Below are 24,492 nucleotides of genomic sequence, written 5' to 3' on the forward strand. Positions count from 1 at the left end.
AGATGATGCTGGCATTTACAGAGTAGCAGGGAGACAGAGAGGGGTGGGGCCCAAAATGTGGATTTCCCTGGGGACATTTCAAGTCTGAGAATCTGTTAGATATCTAGGCAGAAAAATCAAGCAGGGAGTTGGAAGTAAGAGTCTAGGGTTCAGAAGGGAAGGCCACTTACTTGAAATATTAAAAATAACCTAAAGAACTGAAAATAATAGTACAAGAGATAGAGAGCAAGGAAAGATTCTGGAAGCAGAGCAAAGACCGAAATCTTTCATTGCAGGGATAAATAAATACTATTTAAGTCTAAGAGATTAAATAACACCATACAAACATGAATTAGAGTCACAGCAGTGACCGGCCTGAAATGAAAAACAGGCAAAAAGGACTTGTTTATGGGAAGGGAAATGAGCCAGTCACTAAAGGACAAACATTGCATGACTCCCCCTAACCAGAGGAGACAAAAGCATAGAGTCAGGAAGTAAAGGGCTGTCGCCACAGGTAGAGGTAGACACAATGCGGGAGTATTGTTTAAGGGAGACAGAGTTTCATTTGGGGAAGATGAAAAATTTTGTAGAAACACAAGAGAGTGATGGCTGCACAACCCTGTGAGTGTACTTAATGTGACTGAGCTGTACATTTAAAAATGGTTAAAACAGCAAATTTTACATTATGGGCATTTTACCACAATAATTTTTTTTTAATTTTTATAAAATCACAGAATAATGACACGCACAAAAAGGAAATAGTTACCTCGTGGGATGGGAGATGAGACGGGGAGAAGGGAGATTTCTGCTTTGTGTTTTGCACTTTTCGGTACTGTTTGAATTCCTTAACCTTATGCACACATTATTTTCATATTTAAAAATAAAATATTTTAAAAGAATGAGTATGCAAAGGGAGAATTTTAATCCATGTTTCTGCTTGGCTTGCAACTCAATTTCTCAAAACACTATTTTATAGAAGCTGATTTCCAAGAAGCCTTCAAAGCCCCTTTTTATTATTATTATTACTAGAAGCCATTCCCTTGGAAGCAGACACTTGTGATTTTCCAATGGAGCTCGCTATTCAAAGTCTCGGAGAGTTAGTGCACTTGGAACCCTACTCAGCATAGCCGCCGGCCTTTGAACAGCCATGTTTTCCAGGGCCTCTCGCATATCCAGTTGGCTTCCTGTACATACCCGTCAGCAGCCAGTATTTACTGAGTTGCCCACAGGAGTGGCCAGAACCTGCTGGAGCATGCCTGTGACCGAAAGCCTTCCCACCAGCAAAGCAGATCTCAGGAAAGTCCCAGACTACCGCTGCTCATCTCCTGGGCTGCAACCAGCAGGCTCTATGATGCCAATCCAAAAGCCTCAGATAAAGCCTTCTCATCTTACAGAACTTACCGGAAATCTTAGATTCCAAGCAGAGGATTACAGCATGTCAGGGTTAGAAGAGACTTCAGAAATCATATTGTAAAACGATTCCTTTTCATCCAAGAGGAAATGAGAGCTAAAGATGTGCAAGCACACGCAGTGGGATAGAGGTAGGACCCAGGCCCAGAGGCAGCTGTGGCCATACTCTAGATAAGTCTGAAAGGTTCTCCCAGAATGGTGGGTCCTCTCCTGTGGGGTTAGGGTGAGAAAGAGATGGTAGCTGGGGAGTGAGAAGGAGGGAGGAAGGAGGGAAGAAGTATAGACATGGAGTAAAGTTAACCTTGGCAGAGAGTAATGACTAGCATGATGAGTAAGCCAGAATTCTCTGGACTGTGAAGCCACTCAGTTGATGTGTGGTTTCTCTGTTGATTGACCTTTATTCATTGTCTGTGCCAGCCCTTGCTCAACATGCTATGGATGCAGACATGGCCCTGCCCTCAAGAGAGAGCCCAGCAGGTAGACAGGTACCATGGCTGCTAACAGAGACAGTTGCAATGCGGCGTGAGGAGCATGGGATTGAGTAGTAGTTCCTAAACTTTTTCCAGTACAAGAATTTGCCATTCCAGATTTACTAAGTCATATTATTCAGGGGGAGGGTCTGAAAATCTGTGTTTTTACTAAGAGGCCCCCATCCCCAACCCTACCCCAGTAATTCTTATCATTCAGAGCTGGATTCCAATTCTGGTTCAGGCCAACGATGTGACCTGCCTGACAAAATTACCTATTGGGATATTCACCTTTCACCTGCTTCTAAGTCCCTAAGGCTGCCTCTCCCTACTGTCAAGATATAGTCACTTAACATTGCTGTGCAGGTTGTGTACTACACAAAGACACCGGTCAAGAGACTAATTCCTCCACCCAGAGGTAGGGACCCCATTCTTTTCATCCAAATACTCTAAACTTTGCCTCGGATTGAACTGCGCCTTCCCAGAGGGAGTGCCTTCCGTAATTATTCTGCCCAGACGAGGCACTTCTTTTCTGATTTGTACAAAGGCCCCATATAGACTAGCAGGATCCTGAAAATGATACTGGTACCTTCTACCACTCCCAGAATTCCCTGCTGCTGATGTCATCTGCCTCACTTCGGTGCCTGCACCAGTCTGACATATGAGTCAGTTCCTGTCTGAGTCCTTGCCAATCAACTAGGCCCTGCAATAAGGGATGTGGCACCCCAAAGACTACCTGCCCCATGCCGGGAAAGAGACACAGTGTAGCTTGTGATGGACAATATGAGCTTCAGAGCCAGACCTGAGTTCACTTCACAACCTCACTCTTTAGTGCATGATCTGAACAAATGGAGTATTATCTATTAGTGCAGATTGAAAAGTTTCTTTTGCCTAACTTTGTTCTAAGGATTGAACAAGATAATGCATGTAATAGTCCTTAGCACAGAGCTGATGGCATGGTGAGTTCTGTTTCTTATAAGTGATCTCATATGATTTCAACTTCACCATGACATCTTTGGATAGCTATTATTATCATCCCTGTCTCAAAATGAAGACAATGAGTGTTGAGGGAGGGATGGGGGGGAGGGAAGTTGTATAGAGCTGATGTCCAAATCCAACTCTAACTGTCCAGTCCACACTTCTTCTACTTTTGCCACTAGACCCACACATCAGCTTTTCTCTGGGTTCCAGGTTTGAGGAGATGAAAGGATAAGATTTCATCCTCAATTTAAGAAATGCGCCTACACTAGGCCTTGCTAACACAGGTATAATGGCCACTAGTCTTTTGATTTTGAAGGCCGACTCAGATGGGTTAGTAATTACCGCTCAGAAGACTGTGTCATGAAGGATTGCCAGAGCAAGTCAGAGTTCATAGAGTATCATGATCAATTAATGATGACAGTCATGGGAATGGGGTCCAGAAATGACAGCAGGTTCTACGGAGCGCACCCCACCCCCTTTCAGATTTCAATGTCTGCCCAAAGTCAAGCACACTTGATAAAAAGGGAGGTCCAAGGGTACTAAATAAAGCTGTTAAAGACCATTAGCACCTTATTAAGACCTTTTCCCAAATGCAGCCAGAGACAGCCAAAGAATACAGAATGGAGGACCATTTTGGGGAAAGAGCATAGATCTGTCTCAAGCGTTTAATGTAAGACGCACAAACTCGGTACTTTCTATTCCCAGACTTCTCAGCTCCACCTCTCTGAACATCTGAACATCTAGGCAGGGGGAGGAAGGTCACTATGGAAATCTGAACCCTCCTCATGAGGTACAGCAGGAGCTTATGTGTGACTGGAGCAATGAAGTTAGGTTCGCCCAATCTCAGCTCTTCCATCTGCAAAACGGAGATAATCATCTCTAACTCTCCTTGGGTTTACAACAAGATAAATTATCTTTAAAAACAACAGAGAACTCCACCCAAAGCCAAGACTTGAAAACTTTCATTCTCTACTCCTTCCCTTTCTCCCTTGACAGGAGCATTGTGATGTGGTAAATCAGGGCTGTTGAGGTATAATTTGCATAGAATAAAATTCACTTACTTCAGATGAGCAGTTCCAAAACAGCCATGTAACAACTGCCTCAGTAAGATATAAGATGCTACCAACACCCCAAAAAGTTCCTTCCTGCCCCTTTCCAGTCAGTCCCTTGCCCCAGACCCTAGCCCCTGATGAACACTAATCTTTCTGCCCCTACAGTGTTGCTTTTTATGGTGACCTATTTTAAAAGCATAAATCCAAATAGCAAATGATTCTCTTGAGTTTTTCTTTTACATCGTACTCAAAAATAGCTCAGCTCTGACAGCTCAGCTCTCTTTTCCAGGAAAATTCTTCATTAAGTAAATGAATCCAATGTGCATATTAAACACACTCAGCTTAGTATTCCTTCTATTTATAGCTGGAGTTCACCCAGCAGGGGCCCAGCAAGCTGTCAGGGTCCCCCGGTCCTCTTCACGCCACACTCTCTCCTCCCTGCTCGCCTCCCAGCCCTGCTGCCCAGCTGGCTCCAGGCCCAGGTGGCACAGGCAAGTGTTTTCTAGGGAGTGTGATTCTCAATTTTTCAGGGCAAACTTGAGGACACCCTAGATTTGAGTATATGGCCATATGACACTGCACAGCAGCAAGGAGAAGGAAGGGCACTACACGGGAAACAAGGGGAGAGGGAGGGATGGGTAGGGCTCCACAGGCTCTCCAGTCCTGCCCTGCAGAGAAGCCCCACGATCCAGACAGATTACTCCCAATTCCCGAGGTCACCCCCACCCTCACCACATGTGCCAGATACTGTGTGAAGCACCAAAACTAAAGGTGGACAAGCAGAGGAAAAATCATTAGAACGGGTTTCTGTCCACAAAAACAAAAAAATAAAAACTCTCTACTAGAGCGATAAAACATGCAGGGAAGAAAATAGTCGAGTGAAGGAGAAAGAGCATGGAACAATGATGCTAAAGGAAATGAGATTTTTAAAAAATTGTTTTAAAGATTCATTGATTTATTTTAGAGAGGGAAGAAGCATGATGGGGAGGGGACAGAAGGGGAGGGAGCACCTCAAGCAGACTCCATGCTGAGCACAGAGCTGGATGCTGCTGGGCTTGGTCTCAAGACAGCGAGATCCAGACCTGAGCCAAAACCCAAGAGTCAACGTCTTACTGACTGTACCACCCAGGTACCCCGGGAAGGACAGTTTAAATCCATTTTGTCATCTGCTGGTTGTGTGACCATGGGAATGTTGCTTCAACTCTCTGAGTCTCAGAGTTCCCATCCATAGGCTGGAAATTACATGTACCTTCAGAGGATGTTATGTGAAATGAATAAGCTAATGGGTGTAAAGCACCTGGCCCAGCGCCTGTAATAGACATGCTCAGGAAAGGGTAGGTTCCTTCTTACCTTCTATGTTAGTCAGAGTTCCCCAGAAAACCAGGAACAGTAAGACATAAGAGAGAGAGGGAGATATATATGTGTATGTATATATATATATATATATATATATATATATATATATATATGTCAATACATATATATTACGGATGATAGATGATAGATAGGTAATCGATAATGAGGAATTTTCTCATGCAATTATAGAGGCTGAGAAATCCCAAGACCTATAGTCAGCAGGCTAGAGACCCAGAAAAGCAGATTGTGCCATTGGAGTCCGAGTCTGAAATCCTGAACACTAGGAGAGCTGAGAGCAAAGTTCCAGTCTGAAAACTAGAGGTCTGAGAACCAAGAAGAGCTGATATTCCAGTTTGTGTCTGAAGACAGGAAAAGACTGATGTCCCGGCTCAGCCCTCAGGCAGAAGGAGCTCCCTCCTTTTTGTTCAAGTGACTGGATGAGGCCTTCCGATATAGGGAGGGAGCTCTGCTTTACTCAGTTTACCAACTTGAAAATGATAATGTCATTCAGAAACCCCCTTCCAGACACAACCAGGATAATGTCTGGCCAAATGTCAGGGCAGCCTGTGTCCTGATCAAGTGGACACATAAGATTAACCATCACCATTAACCCTCCAGAAAAGGAATGAGTATTCTGAGAGGGGTTAGATCAAGTGCTAGAATGAGAATGAATGAGAAAAAGGTTACTTATGGTGGCAAGGTGTGCAGAAGATGAGATCTGGATCTTCTCTTCATGGCTGTGACTGCCCATCCCACAGGACAGGCCTGAGTTTGGTCTCCAGCACTCTCCATCAGTCTCAAGCTGCGGCCTCTCACCTTCTGCCTTGCATTGCAGTCCCTGTCTGAATTCTACTAGTCTGTAGTCTTCTCTAAGGATACCGTCCGGGCCTGATGCAACCTCTACCTGGCACGCGGCAAAGGTTCAGGAAATACTAGTGGAGTGATATGATATCTATTCCAACCATTTCATACAAGACAGAAAGCAACTAAGGCATAAGGCTTCCTTGTTCGCTCACTCGGCCAGCATCTGCTGACCCCCTAGAATGCTCTGTGACAATAAATAAGGGTAAATATAAAGAGATAGGCAAGATCACACGCGCCCCTAAGAGTTCAAGTTAATACACGGCAGAGAAATGAAAAAAAGAAAGGTCCTTCTATGTGCAAGTCTCTTTATGTACATCACTTCAGCTTATATTCCCATTGTCCATGCATTCGTTCATTCATCCACAGGCAGTTCCAGGCGCTGCCCTAGGTTCCACGGAAGTGCAGTTCTGCTGATACAGAGGATCTGCAGTCTAGTGGGAGACACAGACAGAGAGAGAAAGAAGGAAAGAAGAGGATTATGAAAATGGCAGTATTTGCAAAATGCAGAGGTGTCTAAAGAAAAAGAATATATCATCTATCTGGGGGAGCCCAGAAAGGTTTAATAGTCTGAGAATTGAAGGCACCGTGCCTGCTCCACAATCAGAAATGCAGGAAAAGTTGACTAAACAAGACACTGCACCCTGGGCTGTGAGAGCAGCCTGTACAGAGGGCTTGCACCACAGGAAAACAGACACAGATAAAAGCTTTCATTTTGTGATGGAGCCTCTTACAGTTTAATTTTGCCCCAAACATCATATTAAGACATACAACCACAAACCATTGCACACCACAGTCTAGCTGTGAGTCGTCATTCTAGTTGGTTAAATGGAACCCTCTACGTGGCGGAAATCCAACGGCTTCCAACATGCATTGCTCAGAAAAGTCACGTCAGGCTGGGCTAGAACTGCTGGGTCAGGGAATGCCCGAGGGCAGGGGATCCTCTGCCACCCCCACATATAACTTTGTGGCCCTGTTGGGATTCACCTCAACCAATCATTATTACATCTTTTGGATTAAATCTTGTTTTAAAGGCTCATAGACATGGCAAGCGATCAGAGAGCTGAAGTGGAGGCTTAGTACGCCTCCGTGCTTGCTCTGTTACCACATCAAAACAGTCTCCTTGAACCTCATCTTTTTTGATTAGTAATTGCTCATCTTCACCAAGGGCTGTGTGCCAGGCACTGTGCTGGGCACTCACAGTCCATGATCAGACGTGTGCCATCTCATTGAATCCTCACTGCAGCCAGTGCGTGTGGAGACAGGTATTCAGATTTTCATTTACAGCTGTGGAAACTGATGCCCACGAGGGATGAGCTGATGTGTCCAGAGTCACAGAGATAGGGGCAGACTGTGGTCCAGAGTTCAGCAAGCTCCGCACCTCACCCTCTGCCAGATCCCCGATAGGTCTGGAGAGGAATACAACCCAATTATGGGAAAAAGGGATGTGTAAATACTAATTAGGCTCTCCAGCTTGACCATGACATTTCTAGACTTATACTTCTTCAGTCCCTCCCCCACCAGTTGCGGGACAGGCTGTGCTCCCAGCACAGCATTCAGTTCCCTTTACAACCTAGCTTCTGCCTCAACAGTATTCATGTCCCCAACCCAAACACCAAATATGGCACATCACAACCCTTAAGCCCCAAACTACATACTGTATATAATAGAAGGGGAGTTCCTCAGCTTCCTAATGTCTAATAACGAGAGTTTGGACAAGAGATGTAAGGGTACTCGATGACTAAAGAAACTCTGGTGATGTCAACTTCTGGCCAAGATCATGTAACAGACCAGATTTACCCTCCCACCTAAAACAGCTAAAAAAAAAAAAAAAAAAAAACCAACCAAACAAACAAAACAATCATTCTCAAGAAACTGGACCTTTAGGCAAGGAAGGATCATGATTTCTGAGAGATAGGATACAAGTTGAGGAAATCTTATAATTGTCCCCATTTATAGCCTGAGTGAGTTTCTGGGCCACAGCACCAGAAGGGTGGAAGGGACCCAGGTGGAAGCCTGTGGATTCCCTGATTTGCAGAGACAAAGCTGGGAGTCTGGGAAGACCAAGGGGGGCAAAGTTAGCAGGGCAGTGTGAGGGAAGGAGACCCACAGAGAGAGAAGATTCCTGATATCTGCAGATGGCCCCTGTAACTATGCCATGGAACATGCCTGGTAGAGAACTACCCAAGGCAAGGGGAGGAGCTGATCTGTTATAAGAAGAATCAACCAACTGACATTACCTACATGATACATGTAGATACATTTACCTACATGATACATTACTACATGAGTAGTAAACAGGGACATTAAAACAGTGATTGTAATGTATTCCATGTGTTCAAGACGCCAGAGGAAAAGACTGAACACGCAGAGACATGAAATCTGTAGAAAAGACCTAAATTGGCGCACCTGGGTGGCTCAGTGGGTTAAGCCTCTGCCTTCAGCTCAGGTCATGATCTCAGGGTCCTGGGATTGAGCCCGACATCAGGTTCTCTGCTCGGCAGGTTCTCTCTCTGCCTGCCTTTCTGCCTACTTGTGATCACTCTCTTTATGTATCAGATAAATAAATAAAATCTTAAAAAAAAAAAAAAAAGGAAGGAAGGAAGAAAGAAAAGACCTAAACTGAATTATCATGTCTGAGATTAATTGAATTGGGGGTATCAAAGGCAAGGTCAACATCACAAAAAGAACAGGAAGACTATCTAAAATCAAACAGGAAAAAAAAAAAAACTGGAAAAACAATGAATAGACCATCAATAAGCTCTGGAAGAACACTATTTAGAGAACAAAACATACCACATGCTGGGAGAACATAGATTTTCAAATCATGTATTTGAAAAAGAACTTGTATCTTGAATGTATAAAGAATTCTTAAAACTCGATAATAAAAAAACAAGCTACCCAATTTTAAAAATGCTTCCTCAAGATGTTAAGAATAGAGCAACCCTACAACCCAGCAATTACACTATTAGGTATTTACCCCAAAGATACAGAAGTAGTGAAAATAAAGGCCACATACACTCCAATGTTCATAGCAGCAATGTCCACAATAACCAACGTGTTAAAGGAGCTGAGATGTCCTTCAGAAGATAAATGGATAAAGAAGATGTGATTCACACTAAGGAAAAGTTGAAAAACAAAAACAAAACTGGAGGCATCATGTTACCTGATTTCAAGACTTACTACAAAGTTGTGATCACCAAGACAGCATGGTACTGGCATAAAAACAGACACATAGACCAGTGGAACAGAGTAGAGAGCCCAAATATGGATCCTCAACTCTATGGGCAAATAATCTTCGACAAAACAGGAAAAAATATACAGTGGAAAAAAGACAGTCTCTTCAATAAATGGTGCTGGGAAAACTGGACAGCTATATGTAGAAGAATGAAAATCGACCATTCTCTTACACTGTACACAAAGATAAACTCAAAATGGATAAAAGACCTCAACGTGAGACAGGAATCCATCAGAATCCTAGAAAAGAATATAGGCAATAACCTCTTCAATATCAGCCACAGCAACTTCTTTCAAGGTATGTCTCCAAAGGCAAAGGAAACAAAAGCAAAAATGAACTTTCGGGACTTCATCAAGATCAAAAGCTTCTGCACAGCAAAGGAAACAGTCAACAAAACAAAGAGGCAACCCACGGAATGGGAGAAGATATTTGCAAATGACAGTACAGACAAAAGGTTGATATCCAGGATCTATAAAGAACTCCTCAAACTCAACACACACAAAACAGACAATCATATAAAAAAAAATGGGCAGAAGATATGAACAGACACTTCTCCAATGAAGACATACAAATGGCTACCCGACACATGAATTCTAAAAGACTGACACATACCAAGAGTTGGGGAGGATGTGGGGTAAGTGGAGCACCCACAAGGTTGCTGGTGGAGATGTAAAATACTACAATCACTTTGGAGATCAGTTTGGAAGCTTTTAAAAAAGTTAAACGCCCATCTATCATGTGACCTAACAATTTTACTTTTAAGAATTTGATAAGACTGGGACGCCTGGGTGGCTCAGTTGGTTAAGCAGCTGCCTTCGGCTCAGGTCATGATCCCAGCGTCCTGGGATCGAGTCCCACATCGGGTTCCTTGCTCTGCAGGGAGCCTGCTTCTCCCTCTGACTCTGCCTTCCACTCTGTCTGCCTGTGCTTGCTCTCACTCTCTCTCTCTCTTACAAATAAATAAATAAAATCTTTAAAAAAAAATAAATAAATAAATAAAAAATAAAAAGAAGAATTTGATAAGACTGAGGAGAGTCCAAAATGATGGAGGAGTAAGAGACCTTAGTTTCATCTGAATTCAGCTAGATGGCTGTCATCTTACTTTCATCAGGAATTCAGGATCATTCATTCCCTGCCTATTTTCAGACCACAATGTTTTGAAGATGGAACTCCGTCATTAGAGGAAATTTGGAAAGAGCTCAAATACATGGATGCTAAAGAGCATCCTACTAAAGTATGAAAGAGTCAACCAGGAATTAAAGGAGAATTTTTTAAAATTCATGGAAACAAAGGAAAATGAAAACAGAACTATTCAAAACCTTTGGGATGCAGCAAAGGCTGTCCTAAGAGGGAAGTATATAGCAATATAAGCCTTTCTCAAGAAACAAGGTCTCAATACGCAACCTAATCATATACCTAAAGGAGCTAGAGAAAGAAAAGCAACTAAAGCCTAGACCCAGCAGGAAAGAGGAATAATAAAGATTAGAGAAGAAATCAATGAAATAGAAATCAAAAGAACAGTAGAACAGATCCACAAAACTAGGAGCTGGTTCTCTGAAAGAATATGATTGATAAAGCCCTGGCCAGACTTATCAAAAAGAAAAGAGAAAGGACCCAAATAAACAAAATCATGAATGAAAGAGAAAAGATCACAACCAACACTGAAGAAATACAAACAACTGTAAGAACATAATATAAGCAACTCTATGCCAACAATCAGGAAATCTTGAAGAAATGGATGCATTCCTACAGATGTACAAACTACCAAAACTAAACCAGGAAGAAATAGAAAACCTGAACAGACCCATAACAGCAAGGAAATTGAAGCGGTTATCAAAAATCTCCAACAAACAAGAGTTCAGGGCTAGATAGCTTCCTAGGGAATTCTACCAAACATTTAAAGAAGAATTAATAGCTATTCTTCTGAAGCTGTTTCCAAAAATTAGAAATAGGGGGCACCTGGGTGGTTCAGTCAGTTAAGTGGCTGTCTTTTGACTTGGGTCATGATCCTAGGGTCCTGGATCGAGCCCCAGGTTGGGCTCCCTGCCCAGTGGAGAGCCTGCTTCTCCCTCTCCCTATGCCTGCTGCTCTGGCCTACTTGTGCCCTCTCTCTATCTCTCTGTCAAAAGAATAACTAAAAATCTTTTTTAAAAAAATAGAAATGGAAAGAAAACTTCCAACCTCTTCTATAAAGCCAGCATTACCTTGATCCCAAACCCAGACAAAGACCCCACCAAAAAGAATTACAGACCAATACCCCTGATGAGCATGATGCAAAAATTCTCACAAAATACTAGCCAACAGGATCCAACAGTACATTAAAAGGATTATTCACCATGACCAAGTGGGATTTTATTGCTAGGCTACAAGGGTGGTTCAGCATCCATAAATCAATCAATGTGATATACTACATAAATAAAAGAAAGGACAAGAACCATACGATCCTCTCAATAGATGCAGAAGAAGCATTTGACAAAGTACAATATCCTTTATTAAATAAAGCTCCTCACAGTGTAGGGAGATAAGAGGGAACATACATCCTCAATATCATAAAAGCCATATATGAAAATTCCACAAGGAATATCATTCTCAATAGGGAAAATCTGAGAGCTTTTCCCTTAAGGTCAGGAACTTGGCAGGGATGTTCACTATCACCACTAATATTCAACATAGTACAAGAAGTCCTAGTGCCTCAGCAATCAGATAACAAAAAGAAATAAAAAGCATCCAAATCAGCAAAGAAGTCAAACTCTTTGCAGATGACATGATTTTCTATATGGAAAACTCAAAAGACTCCACCCCCAAAGCAGCAAGAACTCATACAACAATTCAGCAAATTGGCAGGATATAAACTCAATACACAGAAATCAGTTGCACTTCTCTATACTGAGAGACAGAATGAGATGGAAGATAGAGAAATTAAGGAGTCAATCCCATTTACAATTGTACCAAAAACCTTAAGATAACTAGGAATAAACTTAATGAAGGAGACAAAGGATCTGTACTCTGAAAACTATAGAACACTCATGAAAGAGATTGAGGAGGGGGCGCCTGGGTGGCTCAGTGGGTTAAAGCCTCTGCCTTCAGCTCAGGTCATGATCCCGGGGTCCTGGGATCGAGCCCCACATCCGGCTCTCTGCTCTGCGGAGAGCCTGCTTCCCTCTCTCTCTGCTTGCCTCTTTGCCTACTTGTGATCTATCTCTCTGTCAAATCAATAAATAAAATCTTTAAAAAAAAAACGAAAGAAAGAAAGAAAAAAATTGAGGAAGACACAAAGAAATGGAAAAATATTCCATGTTCAGGGATTAGAAGAACAACCATTGTTAAAATGCCTATGCTACCTAGAGCAATCTACACATTCAATACAATCCCTATCAAAATATCATTATCTGGGGTGCCTGGGTGGTTCAGTGGGTTAAAGCCTCTGTCTTCAGCTCAGGTCATGATCCCAGGGTCCTGGGATTGAGCCCCACATCGGGCTCTCTGCTCAGCAGGGAGCCTGCTTCCCCTCTCTCTCTCTCTCTCTCTGCCTGCCTCTCTGCCTACTTGTGATCTCTGTCTGTCAAATAAATAAATAAAATCTTTAAAAAAATATATCATTATCTTTTTTCACAGAGCTGGAAAAAATAATCCTAAAATTTGTATGGAACCATAAAAGACACTAATAAACCAAAGGGATGTTGAAAAGGAAACCAAAGCAAGTGGCATCACATTTCCAAACTTTGAGCTCTATTACAAAGCTGTCAAGATCAAGACAGTATGGTACTAGCACAAAAACAGACATGTAGATAAATAGAACAGAACAGAGAACCTAGAAATGGACCCTCAACTCTATGGTCAAGTAATTTTTGACAAAGTAGGAAAGAATATCCGATGGAAAAAAGACAGTCTCTTCAACAAATGGTGTTGGAAAATTAGATAACCACATGCAGAAGAATGAACCTGGACCATTTCCTTATACCATATACAAAAATAGACTCAACATGGATGAAAGGTCTAAAGGTCTAAATGTGAGACAGGAATTCTTCAAAATCCTAGAGGAGAACACAAGTAGCAACCTCTGTGACCGCAGCCGCAGCAACTTTTTGCTAGACAGGTCTCCAAAGGCAAGGTGAAAGCGAACTACTGGGTCTCATCAAGATAAAAAGATTTTGCACAACAAAGGAAACAGTTGACAAAACCAAAAGACAACCAGAGTGGGAGAAAATATTTGCAAATGACTGATGAGATAAAGGACTAGTATCCAAAATCTATAAAGAGCTTACCCAACTCAACACCCAAAGAACAAATAATCCAATCAAGAAATGGGCAGAAGAACGAAACAGACATTTCTCCAAAGAAGACATACAAATGACCAACAGACACATGAAAAAATGGTCAACATCACACAGCACCAGGGAAATACAAATCAAAACCACAGTGAGATACCACCTCACACCAGTCAGAATGGCTAAAATTAACAAGTCAGTAAAGGACAGATGTTGGTGAAGATGCAGAGAAAGGGGAACCCTCCTACACTGTTGGTGGGAATGCAAGCTGGTACCACCACTCTGGAAAACAGTATGGACATTCCTCAAAAACTTGAAAATAGAGTTACCCTATGCCTTAGTAGTTGCTCTCCTGGGTATTTACCCCAACGATACAAATGTAGTGATCTGAAGGGGCACCTGTGCCCCAATGTTTATAGCAGCAATGTCCAAAACAGCCAAACTATGGAAAGGGTCCAGATGTCCATCAAAGATGAATGGAAAAAGATGTGGTATCTATATATACAAAATTGAATACTACTCAGCCAGCAAAAAAAAAAAAAAAAAAAAAGAAAAGAAAAGAAAGAAAAGAAATTTTGCCATTTGTAATGACATAGATGGATCTAGAGGGTATTATGCTAAGCAAAATAAGTCAGTCAGAGAAAGACAATTATATGGTCTCACACATATGTGGAATTTAAGAAACAAAACAGAGGATCATAGGGGAAGAGAGGAAAAAAATAAAACAACGAAATCAGAGGAGACAAACCATAAGAGATTTTTTTTTTTTTTTTTTTTTTAGGATTTTATTTATTTATTTGACAGACAGAGATCACAGGCAGGCAGAGAGGCAGGCAGAGAGAGAGGAGGAAGCAGGCTCCCTGCAGAGCAGAAAGCCCGATGCTCAATCCCAGGACCCTGGGATCATAACCTGAGCCAAAGGCAGAGGCTTTAACCCACTGAGCCACCCAAGTGCCCCTAAGAGATTCTTAATCATAGGAAACAAACTGAGGGTTGCTGGAAGGGAGGATGGGGTGAGGGGGTAAATGGGGAGAAAAAAATAAAGATTTGATTGAAGAAAAAAATAATGTTGTAGACAAGGCCAGGGAAAAAACTCAATAAATGCTGACCATTTAAAAAGTAAAATAAATAAACAAACCCACCAAAAAAAAAAAAAAAAAAAATGAATTAGACAAAGAGAGACCTGAATATCTTGTCCTAGGTATTTAGGCTACATGTATGTTCATTAACAATTATTTTGATTTGAGATAAATGTGTCTTGCCTCATTATCACTATTACACTACAGGAGCACCATGAAATGAAGTGACATGTTTCTGTGTTGGGTGGAAAACATGTCATGTCTGAGTTCTGCGAAAAGATTCAGGAGATTGCAGAAAAGAATAATTTTCATACCAAAAAAAAAAAGAATTTAATAACACTAATGTTTTTGGCAGCTTTATTTTAATAGCCAACAACTGGAAACAAACCAAATACTCATCAGCAGGCGAGTGGATAAATTATGGTCAATATTTACAATGGCTAGTACAGCAATCCAAAGAATGACTGAAATAAAATGGCAAATTTCCAAATAATTATGCTGAATAAAAGAAGCAAATTTATTTTTTTTTTTTTCTTAGAGAGACAGAGAGAGCATGCAACGGGGGGAGAGGAGCAAAGGGAGGGGGAAACAGCAAATCTTAAGCAGGCTCCATACTCAGCACAGAGCCTGACACGGGGCTCAACCTCACCACCCTGAGCTCACGACCTGAGCCAAAATCAAGAGCTGGACAACTCAAGAGTTGGAACTGACTGAGCCAGCCAGGTGCCCCAGAAGTGCATGTTTTAAGGAATATTTACTGGATGGTTTTATGTACGTGGATATAGCTAATCTACGGTAACAAGTAGCAGAACAGTGATTGCCTAGAACTGGGGATGCGGAAAGCACGGATGAGGGGCCCAAGGAAATAGGCGGAGGTGGCGGCTATGTTTCCATACTGATTTGGTTGACGGCTTCACAGGTATCTACATATCCTTATCCCATTGCCCACCTGGAATCTGTGCAGTTTGTTGTACATGAGAAAGGAAGAGGAGGAGGAGGAGAAACAGTAGCTGTGATGCTAAAAGTAGCTTAAAATCTCCTTTTGCCCAGAGGCAAGGGAAGTTTTGTGGAAGAGTTAGGGTAGGCAGCCCCAGGCTGGAGTAGGAATAATGAAGTGACTACATCACAGGGTCATTGTGGAGAGGATTCACTTGACAAGCACTTTTGGGTGCTGCTGGTTACCAGGCTCTGCATGAAGGCCCTGCATAACAACTTCATTCAGTCCTCAGATCATGCCTCTGACGTGCATACTGCTATTATTCCCATGTTCCAGATGAGAACACAAAAGCCCAGAATGGTTAAATACACGCCAGGCCTACCTAGGAGAGCTGAAATGAAAGGAACTACAATTATACAAAAGCATCTCGTAGGGCCCACCACAGAGCAGGTAGTCCGTGAATGTGAGCAGAGATAACTCCATGCAGCGTTCTGCCAGTGAAGACAGCCTTACGCAGCAAACAAGGCCACAAACTCTCAAGGCAGAGGCGCCCAGGTTCAAACCCCCTTGCCGGCTATGGGGCCTGAGGCTTGAGATCTTCTGTCTCTGTGCTCAGCTTCCTCATCTACAAAACAGGAATATAAATCCTTCCAGCAGGATTGGAAGCTAATTTGAGTACATGAGGAATACAGACTAGTGGCTGATAGGTAATAAAGTCTCAGACCAAACATAGTGTGAATTGCATCCTGTCTCGTGCAGTGACTGGTGCCAGAAAGCATGTGACAGTGTTGAAATGCCCCTGATTAAGGTCCACCTGGGAACTCCACCCAATGGCAGTCCTGTCCCATTCACCACACCACCGAGATGGGGAAAGAGACCTATCTGTATCCTAACAGATTTGGGTCTCATCCCTGTTCCCTCTCCAGACCTTCTGGTCATCTCAAAAGTGCCTCAAAGCTTGTGGGTGAGCCTTGACCTGAGGTCACTTCTCTCTTTTTGGACAGAAACCCCACAAGCCACTGGCTCTCCACCTTCCACCTCATCTATTGAATATTATTGGCCTATCTTGGAGCTCGTATGATCTCTGGAGAAATGGTTCTGACCCATTTACAGGACGTTGTCTTTTTTGCAGTGGATAAAATTATTTATTTATTTAAATAATGGCTAAGAGCCCTGGCCAACTCCAAATTCCAGCCCTGCGACTTTGGATAAGTTACACAATTCCTGCACCTCAGTTTACACGCGCGTTAAATGGTGATGATAGTACCTATCTCGTGGGGTTGCCTTGAGGGACTATAAACAAAAAAAGTTATATAAATCATTTAACATACATCTGATGATAAAAAGAGAGTTCTCAACAAATGTTTGCCACGTGCTTGGCTATTGTTACCACTGCTGTATCTCCCAGTAGAGTCGTTTCACAACTGGTGTGTCCCTGGACACAGCCTGGTGAAGGGCCAGGTTTGTCCCTGGAGGAGGCCTGGGGGCCAGGCCCTGGCAAGTGAAATGACTTTGCTCAGGTGACAGGTGGCAGAAATAGGGCCTTACTCCCGAGTCCTGAGGCCACAGTGGATATGACTATTAGCATTTCCGTGCTGGTGCTGACTTCCAGGTCCACCATTCCTAGAGAAGAGCAGGGAAACCTTGCTGCAGAGGCTTTAGTTCATTCCAAAAAGCATATCTTAAAGTCAGCCAAGTGTTCAGAGTCGCAGGAGCCCGTGAATAGAATGTGTTTGGAGCAGAAGACTTTCTCCTTTGGAGACAGTGTCAGAGTGTCTAAAGACCCAGTCTCTGGAATGAGGCCTGGCTTTAAAATCAGTGCTCTGCTACTAACCAGCTGTGTGGCCCTGAACACGTTCCTTGATCTGGGAGAGGCTCCATTTCTTCATTTGTCATGTGGGGATAGCAAGAGTACCTACTACCTCTTCTAAAGCATGGAGCATAAAACAGACACATGGAAATCCTGAATATCATGATACATGATATTTATATAGATAGATATAGATATAGATATAGATTATAGATATAGATATAGATATATTTTTTTAACCCTCCAATTCGTACTTACTCTTGGGGCAAACACTTTATTCCGGCCTACAAAGCCCAAGTCTGTCCCTGCGCGCCCACCTAGCCCAGCACTCCACTTTGCTCAGAGTATGCCAGCCACATTAGTGAGAGGGACGTTATCATTTCTCCTCCAAACAGAGATGCTTTAGAGGACAAGAAGGCTCCACTGATGACTCTTCTGGGCCTAAACAGGGACTGTCCCCAGCACACAGGGACTGAGGGAGCTACACACTGACCTGTCCATTTTTGGTTTGTGCCAAACTCCTCTGCAACTTCACATATGTTGTTCACTTAACCAAAATGCCCTTCCCCTCCCTCTTCACTTGACCATCTCCAGCTCACCCGTCCAGACTCACCTTAACTCTTAATCCCTAACTTACCCTCAACCCACCTTCCTCCTATACCTCTCCTGTCAACAACTATTTCCACCAAGATTGATTTATGTCTGTGTCTCCCACTCCTTAAGCTCCGTAGGCACAGGCCATGGCCCTTATTCATCTCTCTGAATCTCAACAGTCCAGCAGTTGCTGAATGAATGAGAAAATGGAAGAATGAAATTACTACATTTGACCTGTGCAAGAACTCTCCATGATGAAAAAGTATTCTCATCCCCAATTTATAGATTGAAAAATAGAAACAGAAGCTAAGCGCCTTGCCCAAAATCATACAGCTAGTGAATCACTGAGGACGTGGGACCTGGATCCTCTGCTCAGTGTGTTTTCTGCTACTCGACATGGTCTCCTAATCCTCTATCCCCATGTCTTCTAGCTCTGAACTCAAACTCTACAGCAACTAGCTGAGAAACCCAAGAGAAATCTCTCTGAACATAGAAAACCCCTCCTTACTTTTCCTTTTCATGTGAGGTCAGAAAGGACACTTACTTCAAACCGATATAAGAAATAAACGGTTTTACCAGGTTGAATGTAACCTAGTTCAGTGGTTATTGAGATTATAACCTCAGGGCAGTGTCTGGATCGACCTCTCATCTCTCTGTGGGCAGCAGAGTACCACCAGGTTCTGGCCACACTTGGGAACCTCAGCCCAGGCGAAGCACACAAGCGTGGAGCTCATGGTCCCCATGCTCCAGGGCAGCCAAGACTGAAACCTGAGAGGCCTCTTGAACTTGGAGGGAGAGGGCCGTCAACCAAATGCTCCATTATCCACTGAAAGTTACACCCAGGGCAATATTAATCTCTTTCGGTAGACAGCTCTATATTTTTCACAGTGCTTCCATAAACAGCTTTACCTTCCTTCCAACCTTCCAACAACTAAAAAGAGGTATGGGAACAGGCAATGTAGCAAAAATAATTAGGACCCTGAGATTTGGAGCCAGACCAGATAGGACTCCATTTCTGACACTTTCTATCTATGGAGCTTAAGTAAGTCACTGAGCCCCTTTGAGCCTCAGTTTCCCCACCTAAAAAATGAAGATAGTAGTATGACATACAGAGACATCACGGAGACATGATATATGTAAAATGCCTGACTCGTATATTCAGTAATAGGTCAATATTTGTACCCCTTCAGTCTAAATGTCTGGATGCCATTTCATTGAGTGGGATTTCTTTATTGGGTGGCCTGCTGGCAAACATCCTCCTCTCCGGTTCATCTTCATAGTTAAACAGCAGGCTGAGTAAATATTTGTGGGACGAATCAATAAACCAGTGAAAATCTGTCCTATCATGTGGCACCAAGAGGCCTCTCCCGCCTCCTGGTTCAGGGCATAAATGCTTCTGGAATAACAGGCTGTCAGCCATTGATGGATCACAAACCGGTGGATTTACCAGTGCCCTCAGAACAATCAAGTTGAAAGAAAAAACCCTTTAGAGCGGGTGGAGGGGAGACCGATTGGGTTCTGATGAATCCCACACATGGCCTGACAGGATGAATGGCAGCCTCGTCAAATTGGTTCTTGGCAGAGGCACTTGGGGAGTTCTCACTTACTAGCCTCTTCAGACCTGTCTGCCTGTCCTTGGCAGACCCCGCCACTGATTGGGGAGGCCTGAGTCAGGCGACTAGGGGGGCCTGCTGATTGGAGTCAGCTCTCCCTGCTGTCAGCTGGGGAGAGGGGGATATTGAATTCATCAGTCTTGTTGACAGGGGAAGGGGGAGGGGGAAAGAGCTCCCAGAGTGCAGGGGAAAACCCAGGGGAGGGCAAAGCTGTGAAGAGCAACTGGTTTGGCCTTGGGCATGGTGACCCCTTGAGCCAGATTAATGACCCAAAGAATCCCATTTTTGTTTCAAATTGCACTACATGGTGGAGGGTAAACATTAGCTCTTGGTCTTCACTCCAATACTTGATCTAAGAAAAGCAGTAAACAATTTCCTAAATATTCTTGCTTAGTAGTTTTAGAGATTTTTGATATCACATAGTAACATTTTGCTTTTGAGGGATTAAACATTCTGTTACTCTCTGGGAAGGGGGAAAGAATCTGGAATTTTCTGAACACCTACTATGTGTCATGTGAGTACAGGTACATTTGTCACCTCATTGCTCTGAGAGGGAGACATGAATATTTCCCAAGTTATAGATAAGGAAACAAGAAAGAAGACAGGTGACTGACTTGCCAAGTCACCTAGAGACAGTGACAGAACCAGAATTTCCACTCAAAGCTATTCAGCTCCAAAGTGCAGTCCTTCCATGCCCTGCCCACTTTACCTCTGCTCTAGAAATCGGTACCTGGAGTCGGTTTGCCTGTTGTTCACTTGTTGATAATATTTACATGTTTTTCACTGGTCTATTTTTGCAGTAAATTATTTCCTTCTATGCATTTTAGCCAGAGTCCTGTTAATTTTAAGTTCCCCACCTAAAGCTTTAGGTCAGTTGTCTTCATTCCTAAAAGGTCCAGTCCTGCTGGCATCCAGGAGAGTGCTTCCTAGGACTTATTCCAGGCCTGGACCACCCCAGAACCCACCAAGATGTACCTTTTCAAAGGTTCTCAGACCCAGAACAGACATGGAGTTTCTACTTTTTCAGATTTCTGGGGCTGTCCTAACTAGCAGGCAGTTGAGAGGAAAGGAAAGTTCCATCGTTGGTGCAAAGAACCGGGCGAATATCTCCTTTGGTTATGATGATCTGGGATTCTGTGAGTTAACGGGCGTCATCTGGCTCAGAGTCCAGACCCCACACTTCTGCCTTTCCAGCCTGGCTTCCATATCCAAGAATTATTATTGTGAGCTTTAGTGCTCTCAGGGTAATGATACTGAATCACAGACTGGAGAGGGCTAAGTCCAATCTAGTATTCAATATAACACTGCCACTTACTCTTCCCCAGCAACACGGAGCTCAGTATCCCGTTTCCTCACTGGATCACATGGCTATTAAAGAGGATTCTGACAGAAGGAAGTTACTCCTTCCCTTTACATTATTTCAGGTGGAGGGCACACCATGAGCCAAAAGATTCGGGAGAGAGAAACAGCCATGTACATCCAATGAGGATTTGGAATCAGAGCACTGGAACTCAAGCCCCACACCTTCTACTTCTTAGCTGGTGACCTTGGACAGATCATGAAACCTTCGTGGACTTGAATATTTCTTTCCTTGGCTGTAAAACAGGCAGTTATACCTGTCCCATCTACCCCAAGTTGCGGTGAGCATCAAATGAGATAATAAATAATTATTTTTACAGAGAAAAAGACTATTATGTGTATTTAAATATAATTTTTTTAAAAATAAAAGTTATTATCATTGCTATTCTCTTACCAACTTTTCTACTTGAAACAAGAAAGGAAACAAAGCAGTTGTATTGTTTTGCTTTCTTACTATTTGCAAGGTAGATGTTCAACATCTATGGGAAAATCCAGAGGTAGCCCTTGACCAAGGTTTGCCACTTAGTGCCCCCAAAATATTCCCAGACGACACCATGAAATTGTTTTTCCCTCACCCCCAAATCCCCTTCCTGATCCAGGCATACTTTCTGGGCCTCCATGGGGAGAAGGCTGATACTCGTGCTAATCTGCACCCAAGCTGCCTGGAGCTGCACTGACAGAGACAGATGTCAACAGGGTGAAACCAACAAATTAATTTTGCCTGAGGACCTAAGCCAGATGTGGACAGAACTCTCAGACCGAAGAAAGAGCAGGGGAAAGATATGGTCTCTCCCTGCTGTGCCACAACCCATTCTCTTTATTCCAAGATTATCTATCAGCCATACACCTCAAAACTGTTCTATACCCCAAACGTTCCTGAAACAGAGTCCCCAGGTTATCCAAACTGAGCACCTCTGGGTAACTGTGGCTGTCCCCTTTTGCGAAAGGCCTGCGTGATCATTTCAGATGCACCAAACAGTTCTTGAACTAGATAATATATCATTTAATTCTCAAAATACTCCTATGTGGTAAACTTTATCATCCCCAACACTTAGAAGAGGAAAGTGAGGCCAAGGGATTTAAAAGTGCTTATCCAAGTTCACCAGGTGGATCCCCTACCCTTTGCCTACAGAGACCACCACCACCATGATTTTCATGTTTATCACTCCCTGGTTTATTTTTTAAGTTTTACCACATATGCGTAGTTTTGCAAACATTTGAACTTTACATAAGCATCATACTGGATGTTCTCTTCTGCAGCTTTCTTTTTCTACTTAACTTTATGTTCTTAAGGTCCATCCATGCTGTTTCTGAGGCTCTGTTCCATTATTTGGTATTGCTGCATCATTCCATTGTAGGAGTACCCCACAATTTATTTAGCCTTTCTACTGTTGATGGATATTTGGGTGATTTCCAGTATTTTGTGAGTACAACGATGCTGCTCTGAGCTTCTTGTATATATCTGCTCTGAAACTATCTAGGGAATATAAGCAGGGCCAGCATTACTGGGTGGAAGGCTTTGCAATCCTTATTGGGTAATCAAAAACTGCTTTTCAAAATGATTTGTATAGATTTGCACTTCCATCATTATGGCATGAATGTTCCAATTAGCAACACTTGATGCTGTCATACCTTTCTGAGTTGGTTTTTCCTCCATCCACTCTCTCTTGGGTTCAAGCACCACTGCTGAGCTGATGGCCACGAAATGTTTATCTCCAGCTTATGCCTTTCTCCTAGACTTCAGATCATACATTCAACTCCTATCTAATGTCTCTCCTCCTCATTTCAGCCAGAGCAAATGCTACATGTCCCAAATGAGAGTATCCTTTTTCTATGGCACATTTATATTACACCATCTTTACTCCAAACCAGAAACCAACGCCATCACCTTAGACATCCCCCTTTTATCTTACCTCCAAATCCTATTAATTCTACAACCCAAATACCTCTTTCATCTATTCCCTCTCTCCTATTGTGGTTCGCTGTTATTTCTAGGCTCATGGTAAGATTGTTCTTCATCATTCTGTGAAGCTGATAAGACCATAGGACGTGCTTGGCCAAGGAAATGTGTGTAGATGTGACATATGTTACTACCAGGCAGAAGCTGTAAAACTCAGAGTATAATTTACTGTGACCCAAACCCCGTGTCACAATGACTGGAAACTTCCCATCTGGGAGAGGCTCCATCAGCCTCGATTCTGGAGTGAGAACAAAATCCTGCTTACACATAACCAACATGGAGTAGTCACAAAAGATAACTCTCTGCTCTTTTAAGTCACTGAAATGTTGAAGTTACTTGTAACTACAGCACCACAAAGACTGCCTTGACAAATACACCTTTCTTTCCATCTTCTGATTGAACATGCATCAACAGCCAGGTGAGAGAATTTTCCAGTTCCCTTGGAGTTCGCTGTTACAAGATCTGATTTTTTTTTCTTGCAACTTCCTGAATCAATTCTTATGTTGGCATAAAAATAATAGCCTTTGAAGCTCTAACTTCAGAGTGTTCTGAGTTCCTTCCAAGTGGCATGAGTTGAGCTTCTGGCACTTTCTTCCAGCACACTAGCTGTGTAAGTCAGCTGTTATCTTCTTTCCAAAGCCACCAAATCCCAAAATAGTGTAAGTTGGGTGTAGGCTAATATCTTTCTGGCAAAGTCCAGTGTCAGGTTTCAAGGACACCATTTGACATCCAAGCTGACTGAAGGACACAACTGGACTGTCTGTTATGCCCACAGACCTGCAGATCTTTGTTTTTAAGGAACTGACCACACCGAAGCCATGTTATGTCACTGAGTAAAAGGAAATTAACATTGGCTGAACACCTTCTAGTGCCAGGCATTTTACGTATACTGTCTTGTTCAAAACCTCCCTGTGTGTTAGATATTAATAGTCTAGCTGACAAGTCATTCCCCAAAAAAATAGATTCAAATTGAGTAAGTGACTGGCCAAGGTCATGGGAAAGACTCTGGGTCTGAAGCCCAGAGCTTCAGGCTTCTTGTAAAGTGTTCTTTCCACTCCACCCTCGACTCTCTTGTGTCACTTCACTTGACTTGGGAGATTAAAAAATAACCCAAGTGTAGGCAGATAAATTTTCTGAGTCTTGATTCACTCATCTAGCAACGACTGCCTCCTACTCCCTCAGTGTGAGTAGCAGTGCCAGAGATGGAAAGATGGAAAGAGGCAAGACAGAATAATATGAGGAATAAATTCCTGCCCATCACAATATTAATGTTACCCTCGAGGGGCTCATAATATATGTGATATGCAGTGACATGCAGGTGAATTAATTACACTGTGCTGTGATGAATGCATTCATTCATGCATTTCGCCAAGATTTAGTAAGGGCTGAAGATCTGTAGAGAGAATCACAGCCCCTGTCTTCAAAGAGCTCACAGTCCAGTGTCACAGGTGAAACAACAGGAGGCTGTCAGGTGGGAGCATGAAGGGAAGGCATGGCCAGTTCCGGCAGGTGAGTCAGCAAAGACCTC

This window comes from Mustela nigripes, chromosome 14, assembly GCF_022355385.1.
Source record: "Mustela nigripes isolate SB6536 chromosome 14, MUSNIG.SB6536, whole genome shotgun sequence".
NCBI classification, from domain to species: domain Eukaryota; kingdom Metazoa; phylum Chordata; class Mammalia; order Carnivora; family Mustelidae; genus Mustela; species Mustela nigripes.